The sequence below is a fragment of the Zootoca vivipara genome, chromosome 4 (genome assembly GCF_965207765.1).
Source record: "Zootoca vivipara chromosome 4, rZooViv2.hap1.1, whole genome shotgun sequence".
Taxonomy (NCBI): domain Eukaryota; kingdom Metazoa; phylum Chordata; class Lepidosauria; order Squamata; family Lacertidae; genus Zootoca; species Zootoca vivipara.
Window position 1 is genome coordinate 71,151,264 of NC_142587.1, and position 15,417 is coordinate 71,166,680.

General features: G+C 39.3%; 2 protein-coding genes across 12 annotated transcripts in view; one reads left to right on the forward strand and one right to left on the reverse strand.

Annotated features, from left to right (window-relative positions):
* CMSS1 (cms1 ribosomal small subunit homolog) overlaps positions 1-15,417 on the forward strand; it is a 180,679-nt gene that overhangs the window by 74,358 nt on the left and 90,904 nt on the right. The window lies entirely within an intron of this gene.
* FILIP1L (filamin A interacting protein 1 like) overlaps positions 1-15,417 on the reverse strand; it is a 156,823-nt gene that overhangs the window by 70,796 nt on the left and 70,610 nt on the right. The gene's annotated exons all lie outside the window — the stretch shown is intronic.

Here is a 15,417-nt window from a genome sequence, read left to right on the forward strand (position 1 = left end):
GGTTAATAGAGATGACTCTGGTTTTTAGGATGCTCTGGGTGTGGTAACTTCACATATGATAGCATTAAATGGACATAGAGATGATAAAGGCCTGCTTTATATCAAGATTTATCCCGGCTTTCGTTGGTCTTCGTGATTCCTCTCATTGCATTGCTTTTCTCTTTGGCATTATTAATGCTTTGAAGACATGAATGAAAGCTGTGGTGGACATGTTGAAACTCCTCCAAAGGGATGTTTTATATTACACCGAACTTGGATGACTAATGCATCAGGCAGCTGGTTTTGTGGCCTGTTTTGGTTTAGCAGAGGGTGTAAAGTGGTGAGAAACACTGGTGCTTCTATGAAGCAAATAATTGATTCTTTAGAACCTAGGCATTTTATATTCCTCCCCCCCCCCTTTAGCAGACCTCTATTTCTTGGGATTCCTTTGTAGTTCAATATTTTTGATTATTTAGGGGAAGTGCCTTTCAAAACATGCTTTGCATGTTTCTGATTTTATCCTAGCTGCTGACTTAAGTAGTTTGCACCAGGGCTTGATAGAAAAAAAATCATCACCTCCTTAGCTAATTAAATCTAGATTGGATTAACAAAACTGTTCCTTCCACATGATTCTTTGTAATCTTAGTGCATAGTTTGATGAACTGTAGTGTAGTCTGAACTTGGAGATATTTATTTCCTTAAGCTGGTTGAGTTTGGGTTCGCCCATGCTCAGAAGGCTTCTTTTCACCCATTTGCAGTGACCTTGTGCACGCTCAGCTGTCTCCTTTTTTCTGTTGCCTGCTGCTGCTCTCCCCAGTCATGGATAGGAAAGTGCTCCAGAAGGTCATCACAGCCCAAAAGATCCTCTCCCATCTCTGGAAGAACTATACAATTCCTGTTGCCTTAAAAAGGCAAATAATATTTTACAACATTCATCTTATCCTGGATATAGTCTTTTTGCACCGTTGCCTTCGGGCAAGAGATACAGAACAATTAAATCAAGAATGAATAGATTAAAAAACAGTTTCTATCCAAGAGCTATAACCACCTTAAATGCTGTAACTAAATAATATGATCCTGGGGAGTTTCGATGGTTATGTGTGTGTGTGTGTGTGTGTCGCTGTAATTGTGTTTTTGCTTAGTTTTTTATGGGATGGCATTCAATTTCATTGTACTATGTACAATGACAATAAAGTATTTGTCTTGTCTTGTCTTGTCTCATCTAATTTTCATACTCTCTCTCAAGGCTACCCTCCTCCCAATCCAGGCTTGGAGCTATCCCCTCCTGAATGCAGCACAGTGTGATAACGGTTGTGGGCATTGCTGTGTCCCTGCAACAAGGAAAGGTGCTATTTGCTACTGGGCATTCACCAACTCCTAGAGGCTAGTGTCCCTTCAGCCTCCCGCCTAAAATATTTGAGGGGGCCACCCCCAAAAACGTTGATGGGTATTGCCATTCAAAGGTGTGTGCCATGTCATGTGATCAATTATGCAGGGAGGGGCTTACCTCCCCCCCATATTTTATTCAAGTTAGCACCTCTCCTTGGGGAAAATCACACTTGTCTGGGGAGACAAACTGCCTGCCATTACAAGAACCGTGTGAGAGGGGTGTGGCATTCATTCATTGAGATCACAGCACATAATAATAATAATAATAATAATAATAATAATAATAATAATAATAATAATAAATTATTTATACCCCGCCCATCTGGCTGGGTTTCCCCAGCCACTCTGGGCGGCTTCCAGCAGAAATATTAAAATACAATAATTTATTAAACATTAAAAGCTTCCCTAAACAGGGCTGCCTTCAGGTGTCCTCTAAACGGACACGAGGATAGAGGGAGATTTTCCCCCTTCCCCTTCCCAGTCCAGCTGTATTCATCTCTAGGTTGCATTGATCTGCTCCTAGAGATTTATTTCTCTTTTTAAAAAACAGGAAGCTATGTAGCTTTGCAACTGTAATGCTTTAAAACATTTGTTTGTACGGTCAATGTGCACCGCCCTTGATTGCAGGTTGTAGTTGCCCATCAAGAAAAGAATCAAATCTTTTCTTTACATTCCCCTCTCCCTACCCACCCACAAACTTTTTCATCTTGTAAGTGCTAGGGGTGTGCATGTTGAAGCTTTGTCCTAAGAATAAATTGTAGAATGGGCAGTAGCAGAGTGAAAACAATGTCCTCATTATTGTTGCCAGTTTACTCCTGAAAACCTCTGAAGCAATCTGACAGACACAGCTTTACTTGAACCTTTTTCTGTCTGGGAATATTCACTTCATCTTAGCCATTTTTCACACACACAAAAAAAGAAAAGAAGCCACAGCCCTTTGATCTTCCTTTGAGGAAGCTGTTCACAGGCTACTCAAACGTAATGTCTGATAAATCGGCATGCTTGATCCTTTCATGAATTCATGTTGGTGGAAGACCCAGGAATTTACAACCATCATCAGTGTTCTGCTGTTAACTATAAGCATAGGATATTTTTGTGGAGGTAAAAAAAATAAGGAAGTATCCAAAAATTGTTCTTAATTTGTGAAGCAATGAAAAGCACAACTTTACATTTAAATATGCCTTTTACATTGGTAAAATCATGCAAGATATAGATCAAGAAAGGGATAGGTTGTCCCAGATGGACAGGGTATAAATATTATTATTATTATTATTAGTAGTAGTAGTAGTAGTAGTAGTAATAGTAGTAGTCAATAGTGGTTGATCTTTCAAATGTATAACTTTTGGGAGCTGGCTGTCATTCTTTTTATATTGATTCAATAATGGACCTGAAAATATAATATTTAGTTACCTAGCTAATTTTCTTTGCATACTTCTCCACCACATACATGCAAGAAAGAAAAAGCATGGTGAAGGTGGAAGTTGTGGTCACAGGGCATGGTCTTAAAGGCTCGTGATGACTCGATTTTGTTGAAGCTAAACTGGTCTGGGTCTGTTTGGTGCTGAGATGGAGGATCACCTGGGAACCCCAATTGTGCTGCTTTGGGTTCCATCATAGAAGAAAGGCAGAATATAAATGTAGTAAATGGCCTGACCAGTCCCAGAAATATATTCATTTATTTATGTCATAAAATTTATATACCACTTAATTATAAAAAACAACAACTTCAAAGTGGTTATGAACTTGCCTTTTGCCAGCAAATTTCAAACTGTTTCAGTCATTTAAGTCCATGATGAAAAAGACATTTTCTTTTATATTGGCCAGATTGCAGAGTCTGAGAACCTGGCCCAATCATGGTGGGTCATTTAAAGCTATGTTCTTTCAGTTAGCCGTTCAGCACTCCGCCTCCTTGAAATGTGGCTTTAGTCTGTTCCAGTTTGTTGTTTCTATATTCTTTATTGTCAGCAGCCTTGAATCTTTTGTGTCTGGGAAGGCAGGGTATAAATTAATAAACTGAACTTTAAAAATGGCTTCTTAAATTAATTGCATCTTTTGCAGAAGTCCGAGTGTCTTGAGCTTCCAATTCCGCACAATTAGCATACTGTTTAAAGTGAGATTTGTGGATCTTATTGCAGGATGCATTGATCACCCACATATTGTGTTAATTTTGGGAACTGGAAGCATCAGGCGCATGTGCTTATGTAAGCCAAGCAGCTAACATAGCATATGAACTAGCTCTTTGGTGTAATTGCTTCTGGCCAGCATTCTCTTGAGTCTACTGCTGTGCCTAGTCCTGGTTAGCTTATGCATCTAGGTAGTAGCCCTCTGACCTGTAATATTCAAAGACTCAATATGCTGTTTCTACCCACAAAAGTATGTTATTTTTCTGGTTTGTCAACATTAAAAGTGCTATCTGCTGGCTTTAACATGCAAGCTGACATCAGTGCTAGCAGATTTCGTTCCCATTCTTCTGCACATGCAGAAGGGATTATTTAGCTTATGTAACTTTTCAAACTACTGCTCACTTTTTCAGATTGCATTGAAAGTGTTTCTAAAAAAATAGGGGTGTGGAACCTGTGGCCCCCCCAGATGTCATTGGACTACAGCTCCCTTTATCCCTGACCTTTGGTCATGTTGGCTGTGGATGGGAGTCGTAATCCAGAAATCTGGAAGGCCACTGGTTTGAAAAAAGCCATTTCTTTTCTTCCTTAACATGGAGTCAGTGGAGTTGTAAGCAAACTAAGTTGAACGTAAATCCCATTGACTTCAATGGGAACTAATTCCAACTCGGTCTGAATATAACCACATATCTATGGAAATGGTGATTCAACAAGGATGCAGACTCAACACACCTTTCAGTCAATTTGCTTCCTTAATTACGAGGACAGATTTTATCTAGCGTAATCTTAGCTCACATGGTTCTGTGGAGTGAAACTGATCAATAGGAATTGCTTGGAGCCTTCTAGTTAACATGCAGCTACTGTACTAATAAAATTCAGGTAGTAGGGCAAGAAGGGAAGTGATCAATTTAAGTTGTTTTGATTGTATAAGCAACCAAGTCTCTCTACATATTGGCATCCCGGAGGTAACTATTGAATAGGTGACAAGTTTTAAAATACATTCCAGAGCAATTATTTTGAAAGTCATAACCTTTTGACCTTACAATGGTTTAACATTTAGATGTTTCTATTTTGATGCTCAAGAAACCTGCAGATAACTCATCCTGACTTTTTGGAATAAGATGGGAAATGAATATAAAATAAGCACTGAAATATAGCTAAGACCATTTGACCAAAATTTCAAGAACAGGGGACTCTTTGAAACTACCATGTCTGAAAGAAGGGAAGATTCATTATGCCTATGGAAATGTGAGCTACATAAACATAGAACTTCCATTGTACACTATGATCCGCAGCTGGCCTAATGTTGTGATTAAGAGAGTGAGCTACAAACCCCTCTTCCGTGAACTCCCAGGGTAACCTTAAGCAACCTACTCTCTCTCTCAGCCTTGGCTCCCAGTCTGCAGTAAGAGGATATTGCATTGCAAACCATCCGGGAATGTATGTTTATGAAAGCTGGTATAGAAATTAAACAAATATTTAAATAATATGGGCACTGCTTAGTTTGGGGTTGTGAGACGCATACAAAGATGGTGTATTCACAGCACTTTAGACTGTATTCAGAGTGCTGTAAATGCCCCCTGCCTTTCATCGATTTGTACCGCCTAGCCTAGGATCCCTATAACACATCCCTTTGAACTTTTGAAAACACTCACCCTTTTGAAGCTAAAAGAGTCCTGGGGGAGTGTTGATTAGGACCGGAAGAAAAGCGCTTCTGCAGATCTTAGTTAGCTTTGTCCTCAAGCTGCAAATAGGGCAGAGCCCCTAACAATGTATCCTAGAATAGGGGTAAATAGCTTTGTGGCATTTGTACCAAAAAGCAGCAGCTCCTGACTACACTTTCCAAACTCTCCCATACATATAGTGTAGAGCAGGGGTTCCATTGATGAGCTGCATTCAGGTGATGCGTTGCAAGGAAAATCATTTAAGTGGTGTACCAGCATCCTCAGCAATTTTCACGTCTGTGAGGGGAAAGGTTTGGGAACCATGAGGGAGGTCACTCTCCTTCCTGTCTTGCAGTACAATAATTTTGCTATTATGCTAAATTCTCTAGCTTCTGGGCTAGTGAGCAGGAAACTACAAATTTACCGTAACCCTGGAAGTGCTGTGCTATGGGATGGGGGAAGGATTTCGCAGTTCTCTTTCCCCACCCTTCCCTTATTCTAGATGGGCTCCAACTTGTACTTGTTGGCTATTCTACACTTCCAGTTGCTTACGTGTGAAGCTCACAAAGAATGAAAAAGATAAATTAATGTGCAAGGTACCAGCATATGCTGAAGCCAGTTTTTAAAACATTTAGTAATATCCTGGTGCCCCTTTTTTTGGTTTTGTCTCTGAATTAATTACATGTTGAGGGGCAACGCTTCCTCAGATATAATTCAGCTTTGAAAGCTTAACTAAATCCTAAACTATTACTATTGTATAGGGTCCCATAAAAATAGTTTGGGGTCTTAGTCAGAACTATAGTAATAAATGTGGTGTGTGGACTTTGAAAACTATTAGGAACAGAATCCTCGTGAAGTTATATGGGCCACCTGTACAAGACGTAACTCTGCTGAGAGTTAAACCCCTCTGTGGACTTGGAGCGCTCTTGTAAGAAATAGCCTTGTCAAACTTGCAGCTGCCTTTTGAAGCACTTACTCTGGATCCTCCTTTCCCCCCAGCTGGTAGTTATGCAGCGCAAGTATTTTATGATTGGTGTAATGAATGGAAACGGTTGTGATATAAAGAGCTACTTCAGGCTTTAAAAAACAAAACCCAAATCAGAGTTCCTAAAGTGATAGTTGCAATTTTTTTTTTGTCATTCTGTGGTTTAACTCCCTGTTATCAGGTTGTCTCAGCTACTCAATTTGGATTTTCGCAAGTACAGCAGCTTCTGCTCTAGGTAAGCTGGAAAAGCCACATGCAGAGGTATACACTGGTTCCTTCTTCATGGCAAGGACTCATTTGTTTTACCATTTGTGTTTCTAATATCTTCTGTGAAGGGCCTTCTTCATGAGTCCCTGCTGTCTAAGACAGCACAAGTGACTGTGGAACATTTGCTACTTTCACCATGCACACTCTTAAATCAAATGCATTATTTGTTGTTGTTCAGAGTTGTGGCTGCAGTTGGATACTATACCCAAGGTAAAAGGATAAGAAGAATAAGAAGTAATAGTCGCTTGCTTACTGTCATTTGATACTAAAAATTAGAGTTTATGGAGGTGAAATTTAAGGTACCTGATTTTTAGGCATGACCTATGCCTACAAGTGAATCATGTGTTTAGTTGTCAACATTTTATTTTAATATTGCTTTCATTTTTATGCAAATTCGAAAACACTGTTTGTATAATACTGCAACATGCTCATGCACAGTGAATCGGGTACTAATAATAGGGCACTGTTCCCCTGAAACTAATCACACAGGAAAATGGGAAATGCAGCTAAACTGCAGTAAAACCTTTACCCTTCGTTGGCACAATAAGAAATTCAATGTACCCTTTCTAAAACCTGCAGTCTTACTGTAGATTTAATTGGGTTTCAAACATACTCGTTGGGAACTTGGAAAAACTCTTAAAGCAAATGGATTACCAGTTTCATTTAATAATGGGAGTTTCTGCTGATATCTCAAAAAATAAATAATATATTGTACAGCATTAGAATCCTCTTTGTCCCCAGCTCTAAATTGTTGTAATGCCGTGTAACCACACTAATTTTTTTATAGTTCTGATTCTTTATATACAGGTTACAGCTGCTACAACTCATTATTTCCATTACAAATAGTGATTCATATTTCCATATGTAAGCAGGAGATCTCATGGCGGGTATGAAATTAAGCGATGTCACTGCTGTGTAGAAGGAAATGCTTAAGCTACATATGGATACAAGACATTACATTTAAGTACACATGTTTTCAATAGATTGTGGTGACTTAAGGTCCTGTGCCTGTTTCCAAAGCATTTTGTGTGAATTTTCTTTTGACAAATGTTGTTAGACAGAGATAGGCCTGAAGAAAATTTCCCATTCTCTCCCAGAGATCAGGTGATCCAGTGAGCTGGCCGTGTCTCATCTTGACCCTATGGATATGCACCAATGCTAGTAATTTAGTGATTGAGAAGGCACCTTGTATTTATTTATTTCATGTCCGTCATCTTTAAGCTCTGTGCAACTGGGTGTTCTGTTTCATTATTTTACTTCAGTAAAATAGGGCTTCCAGATAGAAATGCATCCCACTTTGATGTTTTAAATATAATGGAAGTACTTAAACATCTGCCAAGTGACAACTGAATGCTGGTACTCAGCATGTGACTTAAAAGCATATGTGGGAGATCCTAGTTTATTGTCCTGTTTGCCAAGAAGTGACCCTAACCTGGTCCTAATTAACACATGGGCTGGGACACTTGAGTGGGGGGGGGCAGGTGATGTGGGTGGAGGGGAATGCTTTTTGGAAAGTCACAACTAATTTTTTAAAATTTAGGAATTATTTTATATTAAACAGATGTTTTACATATTAAAAGATCTATCCTGGTACTTGTGGATGCTGATTTTAAATAATTTGATGTATTTGGGGAAGTGTTTTTCAGGATTCTCGCTGTTCCATTTTGCTAATCACTATAAGGCTATTTTGTAGGGGATCTGATGGAATAAGGGGTGGAAATATATGGCATTTCATAACTGGGAGAGGTAGATTGGATTGAAAGAGATATGCCAGTGACCACCCAGTTAGCTTCATATATAGATTTGAACCTGTCTCTCCCCACATGCAAAACCAACATGCTCCGTCTGGTCGCTTTACCCACTCTCTGGAGCAAAACGATAATTCTGCTTGGTATGAAAGACAGAAGAGAACTGTGGTTGAAAAGACCAGTGGAAGAGCACAGAAGATGGTGCAGCCATTTTGGAGCACTGGGCACAATTTCCCGGTTGAAGCTTAGTTATCCTTGTTGAGGATAACGCTTGCAAAGATAAATTTCAGGAGGAAGTAACAGTTTTCATCTCGTAATTCAGGCAAGTTTTTATATCTATCTATCCGTCCATCCAGACTTGGTCATGCCTTAAACCCAGTGAAATAAATGTGTTAACTTACTTCAGTCTTATTTCAGTGGGACTATACTAATGGTGATATTCAATGTTGTGTAAGTGCATTTTCTATTCTCCTCCTCCTGCAGCTCCTCATGATTCGCAAACCTGCTACAGGCGGCCCCCTAACCCTCCAAAGCAGACATTTTGTGAAAGAGGTTTATGGGGGGGTGGGAGAGAAGAGAAAGGGGAAGTCCTATTACGTACATGAGTGAAAATTGGTTCCACTGCTGAGCAGGCATAACTGGCTATCACTCAAGACTAGAAACATACTAGAAACAAAGGTGGGATTAAATGTTGCATTACAGTCATACCTCAGTTTAAGTACGCTTCGGTTTGAGTACTTTCAGTTTAAGTACTCCGTGGACCTGTCTGGAATGGATTAATCCACTTTACATTACTTTCAATGGGAAAGTTCGCTTCAGGTTAAGTATGCTTCAAGTTAAGTACGTACTTCCAGAACCAATTACACTCATACTTCGGGTTAAGTACACTTCAGGTTGAGTACTCCACGGACCCATCTGGAACGGATTAATCCACTTTCCTTTACTTTCAATGGGAAAGTTTGTTTCAGGTTAAGTACGCTTCAGTTTAAGTACTCCATGGATCGTCTGGAACGGATTAATCCACTTTCCATTACTTTCAATGGGAAAGTTTGCTTCAGGTTAAGTACGCTTCAGGTTAAGTACAGACTTCCGGAACCAATTGTGTACTTAAACCGAGGTACCACTGTATTGCAATTATTCTGTCAAGCCAGACAGAACTATCTCCTTCTCTCCCCCGCCCCTGGTTCTAAGGCTTCTTCTAACTCCCCAAACTAGTTTGGCAGGGGGCAGTGGGGAGGATTGAAGGGAGCCCTCTTGTGCTACTGAGATTTGTTGCACTGGCTCCAACTAGCGCAACTAATTAGTAGGATCTGGCCCAAATGCTGTAGTCTGATAGCCATTGGAGAGAGGGAGAGAAAAATCTGTTGAAGGTTTTATGGCATTGGCATTGTCAAGCAAGATTCATGCTGAACATCATGGTTATCAAAAGGCCGATGTGGGAACTGCTTTCTAGCTCCTTATCTTTCAACACCACCTGTAGCACAATAGAGCTTTTCTCAAGGCTGCCAGTGAGCAGAGATTAAAATGATGCACAAAATTGACTTGATTTGACAAGGTAGGAAGGGCTTAACAAAAGTAAATTCCTGTTGCGTGAAATAATCTTAGCTTCTGTAGTTTAAAACTAGGTGGGACTTGATTCCAGATGTCATAAATATGCATGCATTTAAACATGTTAGAGGACTTTTACGAAACTGGATTAAAGCTGCTTTGAGTTTGGAGGCTATTACAGCACAAACCTCTCTCCCCCCCCCCAAAAAATAGAGGAGAATGGAAAAAACGCACCAAAAAACCCAGAACAGAATTTAAAAAAGGAAGAAAGGCCTCTTGCTTCGTATTAGCTATTGTCAGTGGACTCTCTCTAGTTTTTTAGTCTTTCATTTAGCTTTTGATCTTTTAATTCACGAGGCTCGTCTTGCCTCTTGCCTCGCCCACCACTGGGATGTCTTTGGAAGACAGCTCAGAAGGGAATGTGTCCCTCGGGCTGAAGAGGTACCTTAAGTAGTGAGTGCAGATCCTGAATCTTTGCTTTTAAAATAGAACCAAAAGGCCGGGTATTTTATTTATTTATTTATTTATTTCATTAAATAAATAAATAAATAAATAAATAAATAAATAAATCTTCATAGCCAGAAATTGTCATATTTATGGAATATCCTGTTTGCATTTGAGATAGCTGTTGCACTGTCAGAAGTAACAAAGAGTTAATAGTGTTTTAAAGAAATGCTTAACAGCTGGTGTAAACTATCTGTACAAGTCTGGATGACCTCATTTATGACATATAATCCTAATACTATCCAAAAGAGATTGCAAAAAAAGAGGAACGGGACTCGTAATGTATATGTTGCATGCAAAGATGTCAGAAACATGCCCTCCCAAAGGGCCGCTTATTACAAGACTGGAGTTAATTGAACTTCACTTACAATTAAATTGCCGCAAAAATGTATTTACAACAGCAGCATTCCTGTCCAAAAGAATGGTCTTCATTATTTTAGTATACAAAATGGTAAATGCCATGTCTTTCTGATATATGCTGTGTACTAAATTATCAACCATTTACATAGAACTTGGTTAGATTGCTGTCTCCAGCAAAATTAGTTTCCACATTGGCAATTTGGCATTAAAACTGGAAAAATTGTTGATGAAACAGTCTTTTCTGCTTAAGTAGGGAGAGTTAAGGATTTGTCTTTATTCCTCTGATCCCCCCCCCTCCAAAAAACACACACCCTTCAGTGGATCATTATTATTTATGGCGGTACATTAATGGAGGGGAATCTTAAGTTTCCAAATGCATGTGTTACTCTGTGTGTGTGTGTGTGTGTGCGTGTGTGTGTGTGCGCACACACACACACACACACACACACACTCATAACAAATTCTCTCAGCCTTAGTATAATAATAGCAACTTACCTTGCAGGGTTGTTGTAATGATTACAATGTGATAATGCATTTCAAAGTAGCATACATATGTACAGTACCGGTTAAATTCATTCAGGCTCAGTTACTGTATATCCTGCTCTTGAGTTAAAGGATACATTTTTAGTTGGGTCATTTTATAATTCCACACTTGCAGAGTGATAGTCTTTACAATCATTCTGTGATTATAGCAGCAACATACAGTACTTGGGTTGTCAAACACCCCTATCTTAAAAGGTATAACAAAATGCATTTGTCCCATACAACATAATGAATATCTCTATTCCCCCATGCTTTTGTGGAACACAACTGGATTTTACTCAGCCAGGCTAGCGCAGATCCAGCGGGTTTCTCATTTATGAAAATTGTTGTGTGTTGAAGTGGTACATTATTGTCTCTTATTTTATTGCAGGACGTTGGTGCTTGCCATTAAATTACTTTGCAGAAGTCCAACTGAATGCTTTGCATCAGTGATATCCTTTTTTTGGATGTGTATGTCTGTTAGTTGGAATGTTCCAGAAGGGTAGCCATGTTGCAGTAAAAACAACAAAAGTATTTACTTTAAGAGATTTATATAATGGGGTGCAATCCTTGACTAAAAGGGAATGGGGGGAGATTTAGCAGGACACTGATGTGTCCAGAAATTTCAAATATAGAAGTTCAATACAAAAGCCAAGATACGAGAAGGACTCAAATGCACTTAACCGTATTTACTCAAATACTGTAGAATGCTCACCTTTTTTGGCCAAATTACGTTGCAAAAATTAAGGTGTGCATTAGATTTGACGGTACATTTATATTTGCCAGCAAATACTTTTTCTGGTTTCAAGGTTCTGAAAATTGAGGTGCGCAGTTGATTCGATGGCGCATTAGACTTGAGTAAGTACGGTACTCTCTTTAAGACTGTTTTTGTAGCTGTAACTATAGTGACATATATATTGATTTCTGACTTACACAATATTTTGCCAGAGTTGGGTATGGGTAAAATGGAGCATCTAAAGAATATTTTTGAGGCAGATTATGGTATGACAGTTGATGATGAGGACTGGAATCCAGGGTGGATATTGCCAGTTTTGAAATCATGTTAAAAATCACACATAGGTGGTATGTTACAACACACCATCGAAGCTTTTAAAATGTCACTACAGTGGTACCTCGGTTTACAAACTTAATCTGTTCCGGAAGTCTGTTCTTAAACCAAAACTGTTCTTAAACCAAGGCACGCTTTCCCTAATGAGGCCTCCCGCCGCCGGTGCCCTTTCACCATTCAGCTTCTGTTCTTAGACCGAGGTAAAGTTTGCAAACACTACTTCCGGTTTTGCGGGGTTCTTAAAATGAATAGTTCGTAAACACGGATGTTCTTAAAGATACCACTGTAGTAACTTTCTTAACGTTGTTTGTATAATTTTATGGTAAGAGGAACATATCATCATATGTGGTGCAAATGTTCAAAGCTACAGTATTTATAGAATTTAATCCTTCATGAAATCAACATATAGAACAGGATTTCCTTCCCTGATTATTTATTTATTTATTTATTTTATTCATTTATAAACTGCCTTTAATAAGGCCAAGGCAATTCACAGTAGAATAAAATTCAGTAAAATATAATAAAATATGGAGTTGGATATCAGGGACCCAGGGATACCTGGAAAGATACGTTGGTTTTCGGTAGTTGGAAAATCACAGAAATAGTTGGTGCCCACCAGCTCTCTGAGGGGGGAGTCACTTCAGAGGAGGCCCTCCTCTTAGTGGTTGTGAGATGGATTTCCATAGGACATGGTACAAACAGAAGGGGCTGTCTTTTATTATTAAAATGGCAGGCATCTCTCTGAGGAGAGATGTTCTTTTAGATAACCTGATGTCTTAGAGTGCATTTCCACCTAGAACATTATATTATACTCATTTTTCATGCATAAACCTAATTCTGCAAATTAATCTGCATTTAAGACAGGCATAGGGTTGATTTTATTTGGAAAGGTAATGTGGAGAGAGAACAAAATGCCAAAGTCCATCTAGTCCCAACACCCTGTTCCCACAATGGCCAACCAAATGTCTATGGGAAGATCACTTATAGCTGGGGGGGGGGGGTTGTTCAGCCTTCCCACCACAATCACAGTACTGTATTTTGGTTACAAACGCCCCTCCCATTCGCAGCAATGGCAATTTTATTCACTGAAGCCTAACTGTAGCAGTGTGTGTGTGTGTGTGTGTGTTTCATTAAAATTGTGTAGCATGATGGTCTGAGGGGGCTATTACCAGGGGAGGTGCTCTTTTAGATTCTTGGATCCCTTGATGTTTAGGGCTTTGTACACGATTGTTGTTGTTTACTCGTTTAGTCGTGTCCAACTCCTCGTGACCCCATGGACCATAGCACACCAGGCACTCCTGTCTTCCACTGCCTCCCGCAGTTTGGTCAGATTCATGTTTGTAGCTTCAAGAACACTGTCCAACCATCTCATCCTCTGTCATCCCCTTCTCCTTGTGCCCTCCATCTTTCCCAACATCAGGGTCTTTTCCAGGGAGTCTTCTCATGAGCTGGCCAAAGTACTGGAGCCTCAGCTTCAGGATCTGTCCTTCCAGTGAGCACTCAGGGCTGATTTCCTTCAGAATTGATAGGTTTGATCTTCTTGCAGTCCATGGGACTCTCAAGAGTCTCCTCCAGCACCATAATTCAAAACACTATTATTTCAGGAAGTTACACTGTTATTAACTTCCTGAAAACATGGGGTCTTTGTAATGGCAATGTTTTTTAAGATTCTACCTGTTGTCATTTGTGATTGGCTCAGTATGTACTTAAAATCAGTCACAGGTCTTTAAAATAAAGTAATTTTAGTACAGTAGTTTGATTTACTTAACATGCTATGAATTCTTTGTAATCAGCAACAGGTCTGACAAAAACACACTCTCACACACCAACAAAGCATACCTTTTAAAATAAACAGAAAATATCTGGATATATATAAAACAGTGATTTTTTAAACAACATGAACCCTTCATGTAACAAGTCTAAATCTGCAAGTGATCCTCTGTTCTTTTGCACCTGTGTAATAAACTGGTTTTGCCTGACATGTTAGAGACTGAGAAGGGAAAAATTAAAAGCTACAAAAGGTGCTCAGTTTAATATAGGTGCAGACACATGCAACACAGAGTTTAGAAAAAGTTTTAAAATCTGACTTGTATGGGAAAGAATTTGTGAGAATTAACTTTTCTTATCTCTCAGGGAGCCACTAATTTTTTTAATGCACATGGAGAGCTTTTTCAAGCTCAGTGACATTCTGCATTTTACCCCCTCCATCTGGAAGCTAGTACCCAGAGTGAAAACCGCATCATATATTTTTAGGATTAAACCATCTATTACTGATAGATAATGACAGAGCAGGAGGAGAAGGCACCAGTTAGTCTGCATTAGCTCATGTATTCTGGATAACTCCTTAGTGAACTTTTAGGAGGCTGGGTTTTCAGAGGTTTTTTCCCCCCCTTTTCAAAAAGCTACAGTTGAGTTGTGACATCTTAGTACATTTTTGATGTAGTGAACTGCCTCTTTTTAAGTCACTGATAGGTCACTCTCTTGACTACTGATACCCTCTTGTATTTTAGGACTAGCTGTTGTACAGTTCTCTTGCATGCTGTCTCACCATACACTGATCCAACACTTTGCCACTTAAAATAAAAAGTCTGTCTAGGTTTTTTTTTTTTATTAAAAAATAGCTTTGAGGTGTAGACACCAACAGATGCTTGCCATATGGCAATTGTCTGCTCCATTCAGCTATAAAATACTGTATTATTTGTTTTAAATTTAAGAATTTTTCCACTCATAATCTTTCTTCTTCACTTCCCTCTAGCACGTTCATTCAAAGGGGGAAATGTGCAGCTCTTTTAATATTACCGAAAGCCATTTGGGAACCCACCGGAGATATTTATTTACAGGAACGGTTCTTTTGACACAAGTCTCATTTGCAAAATAAAAGTTCCATGCAGCAAAAAATATGTATGTAAACACAGCTTAGTGAAAGGCAGTTGTCTATCTTAGAGGTAAGCGACTGGAATAGCTAGCGCTTGAGTGAGACGCTACATGGCATTGGCAGAGGACCATAAATGCAGAAGAAGAAGCCTGGGGATGTTATGTGGTGGCCTCCTCTGCCCCAACATGTTTTATAACAAAAAGCAGAAGCTCAAAAAGTCAGCATTTCTGACTGTATAATAAACCTACTTGATAGTATTAATAAACCTACCTCTTACGGATCTTCGCCTTACTGGAGTCCAGTGCTTTTTTTCCAGGGGGCACTCGGGGGTACACAGTACTGGCACCTCTTTTTGTTGTTAAAAAGTGTGGCACTTACTGTAACACC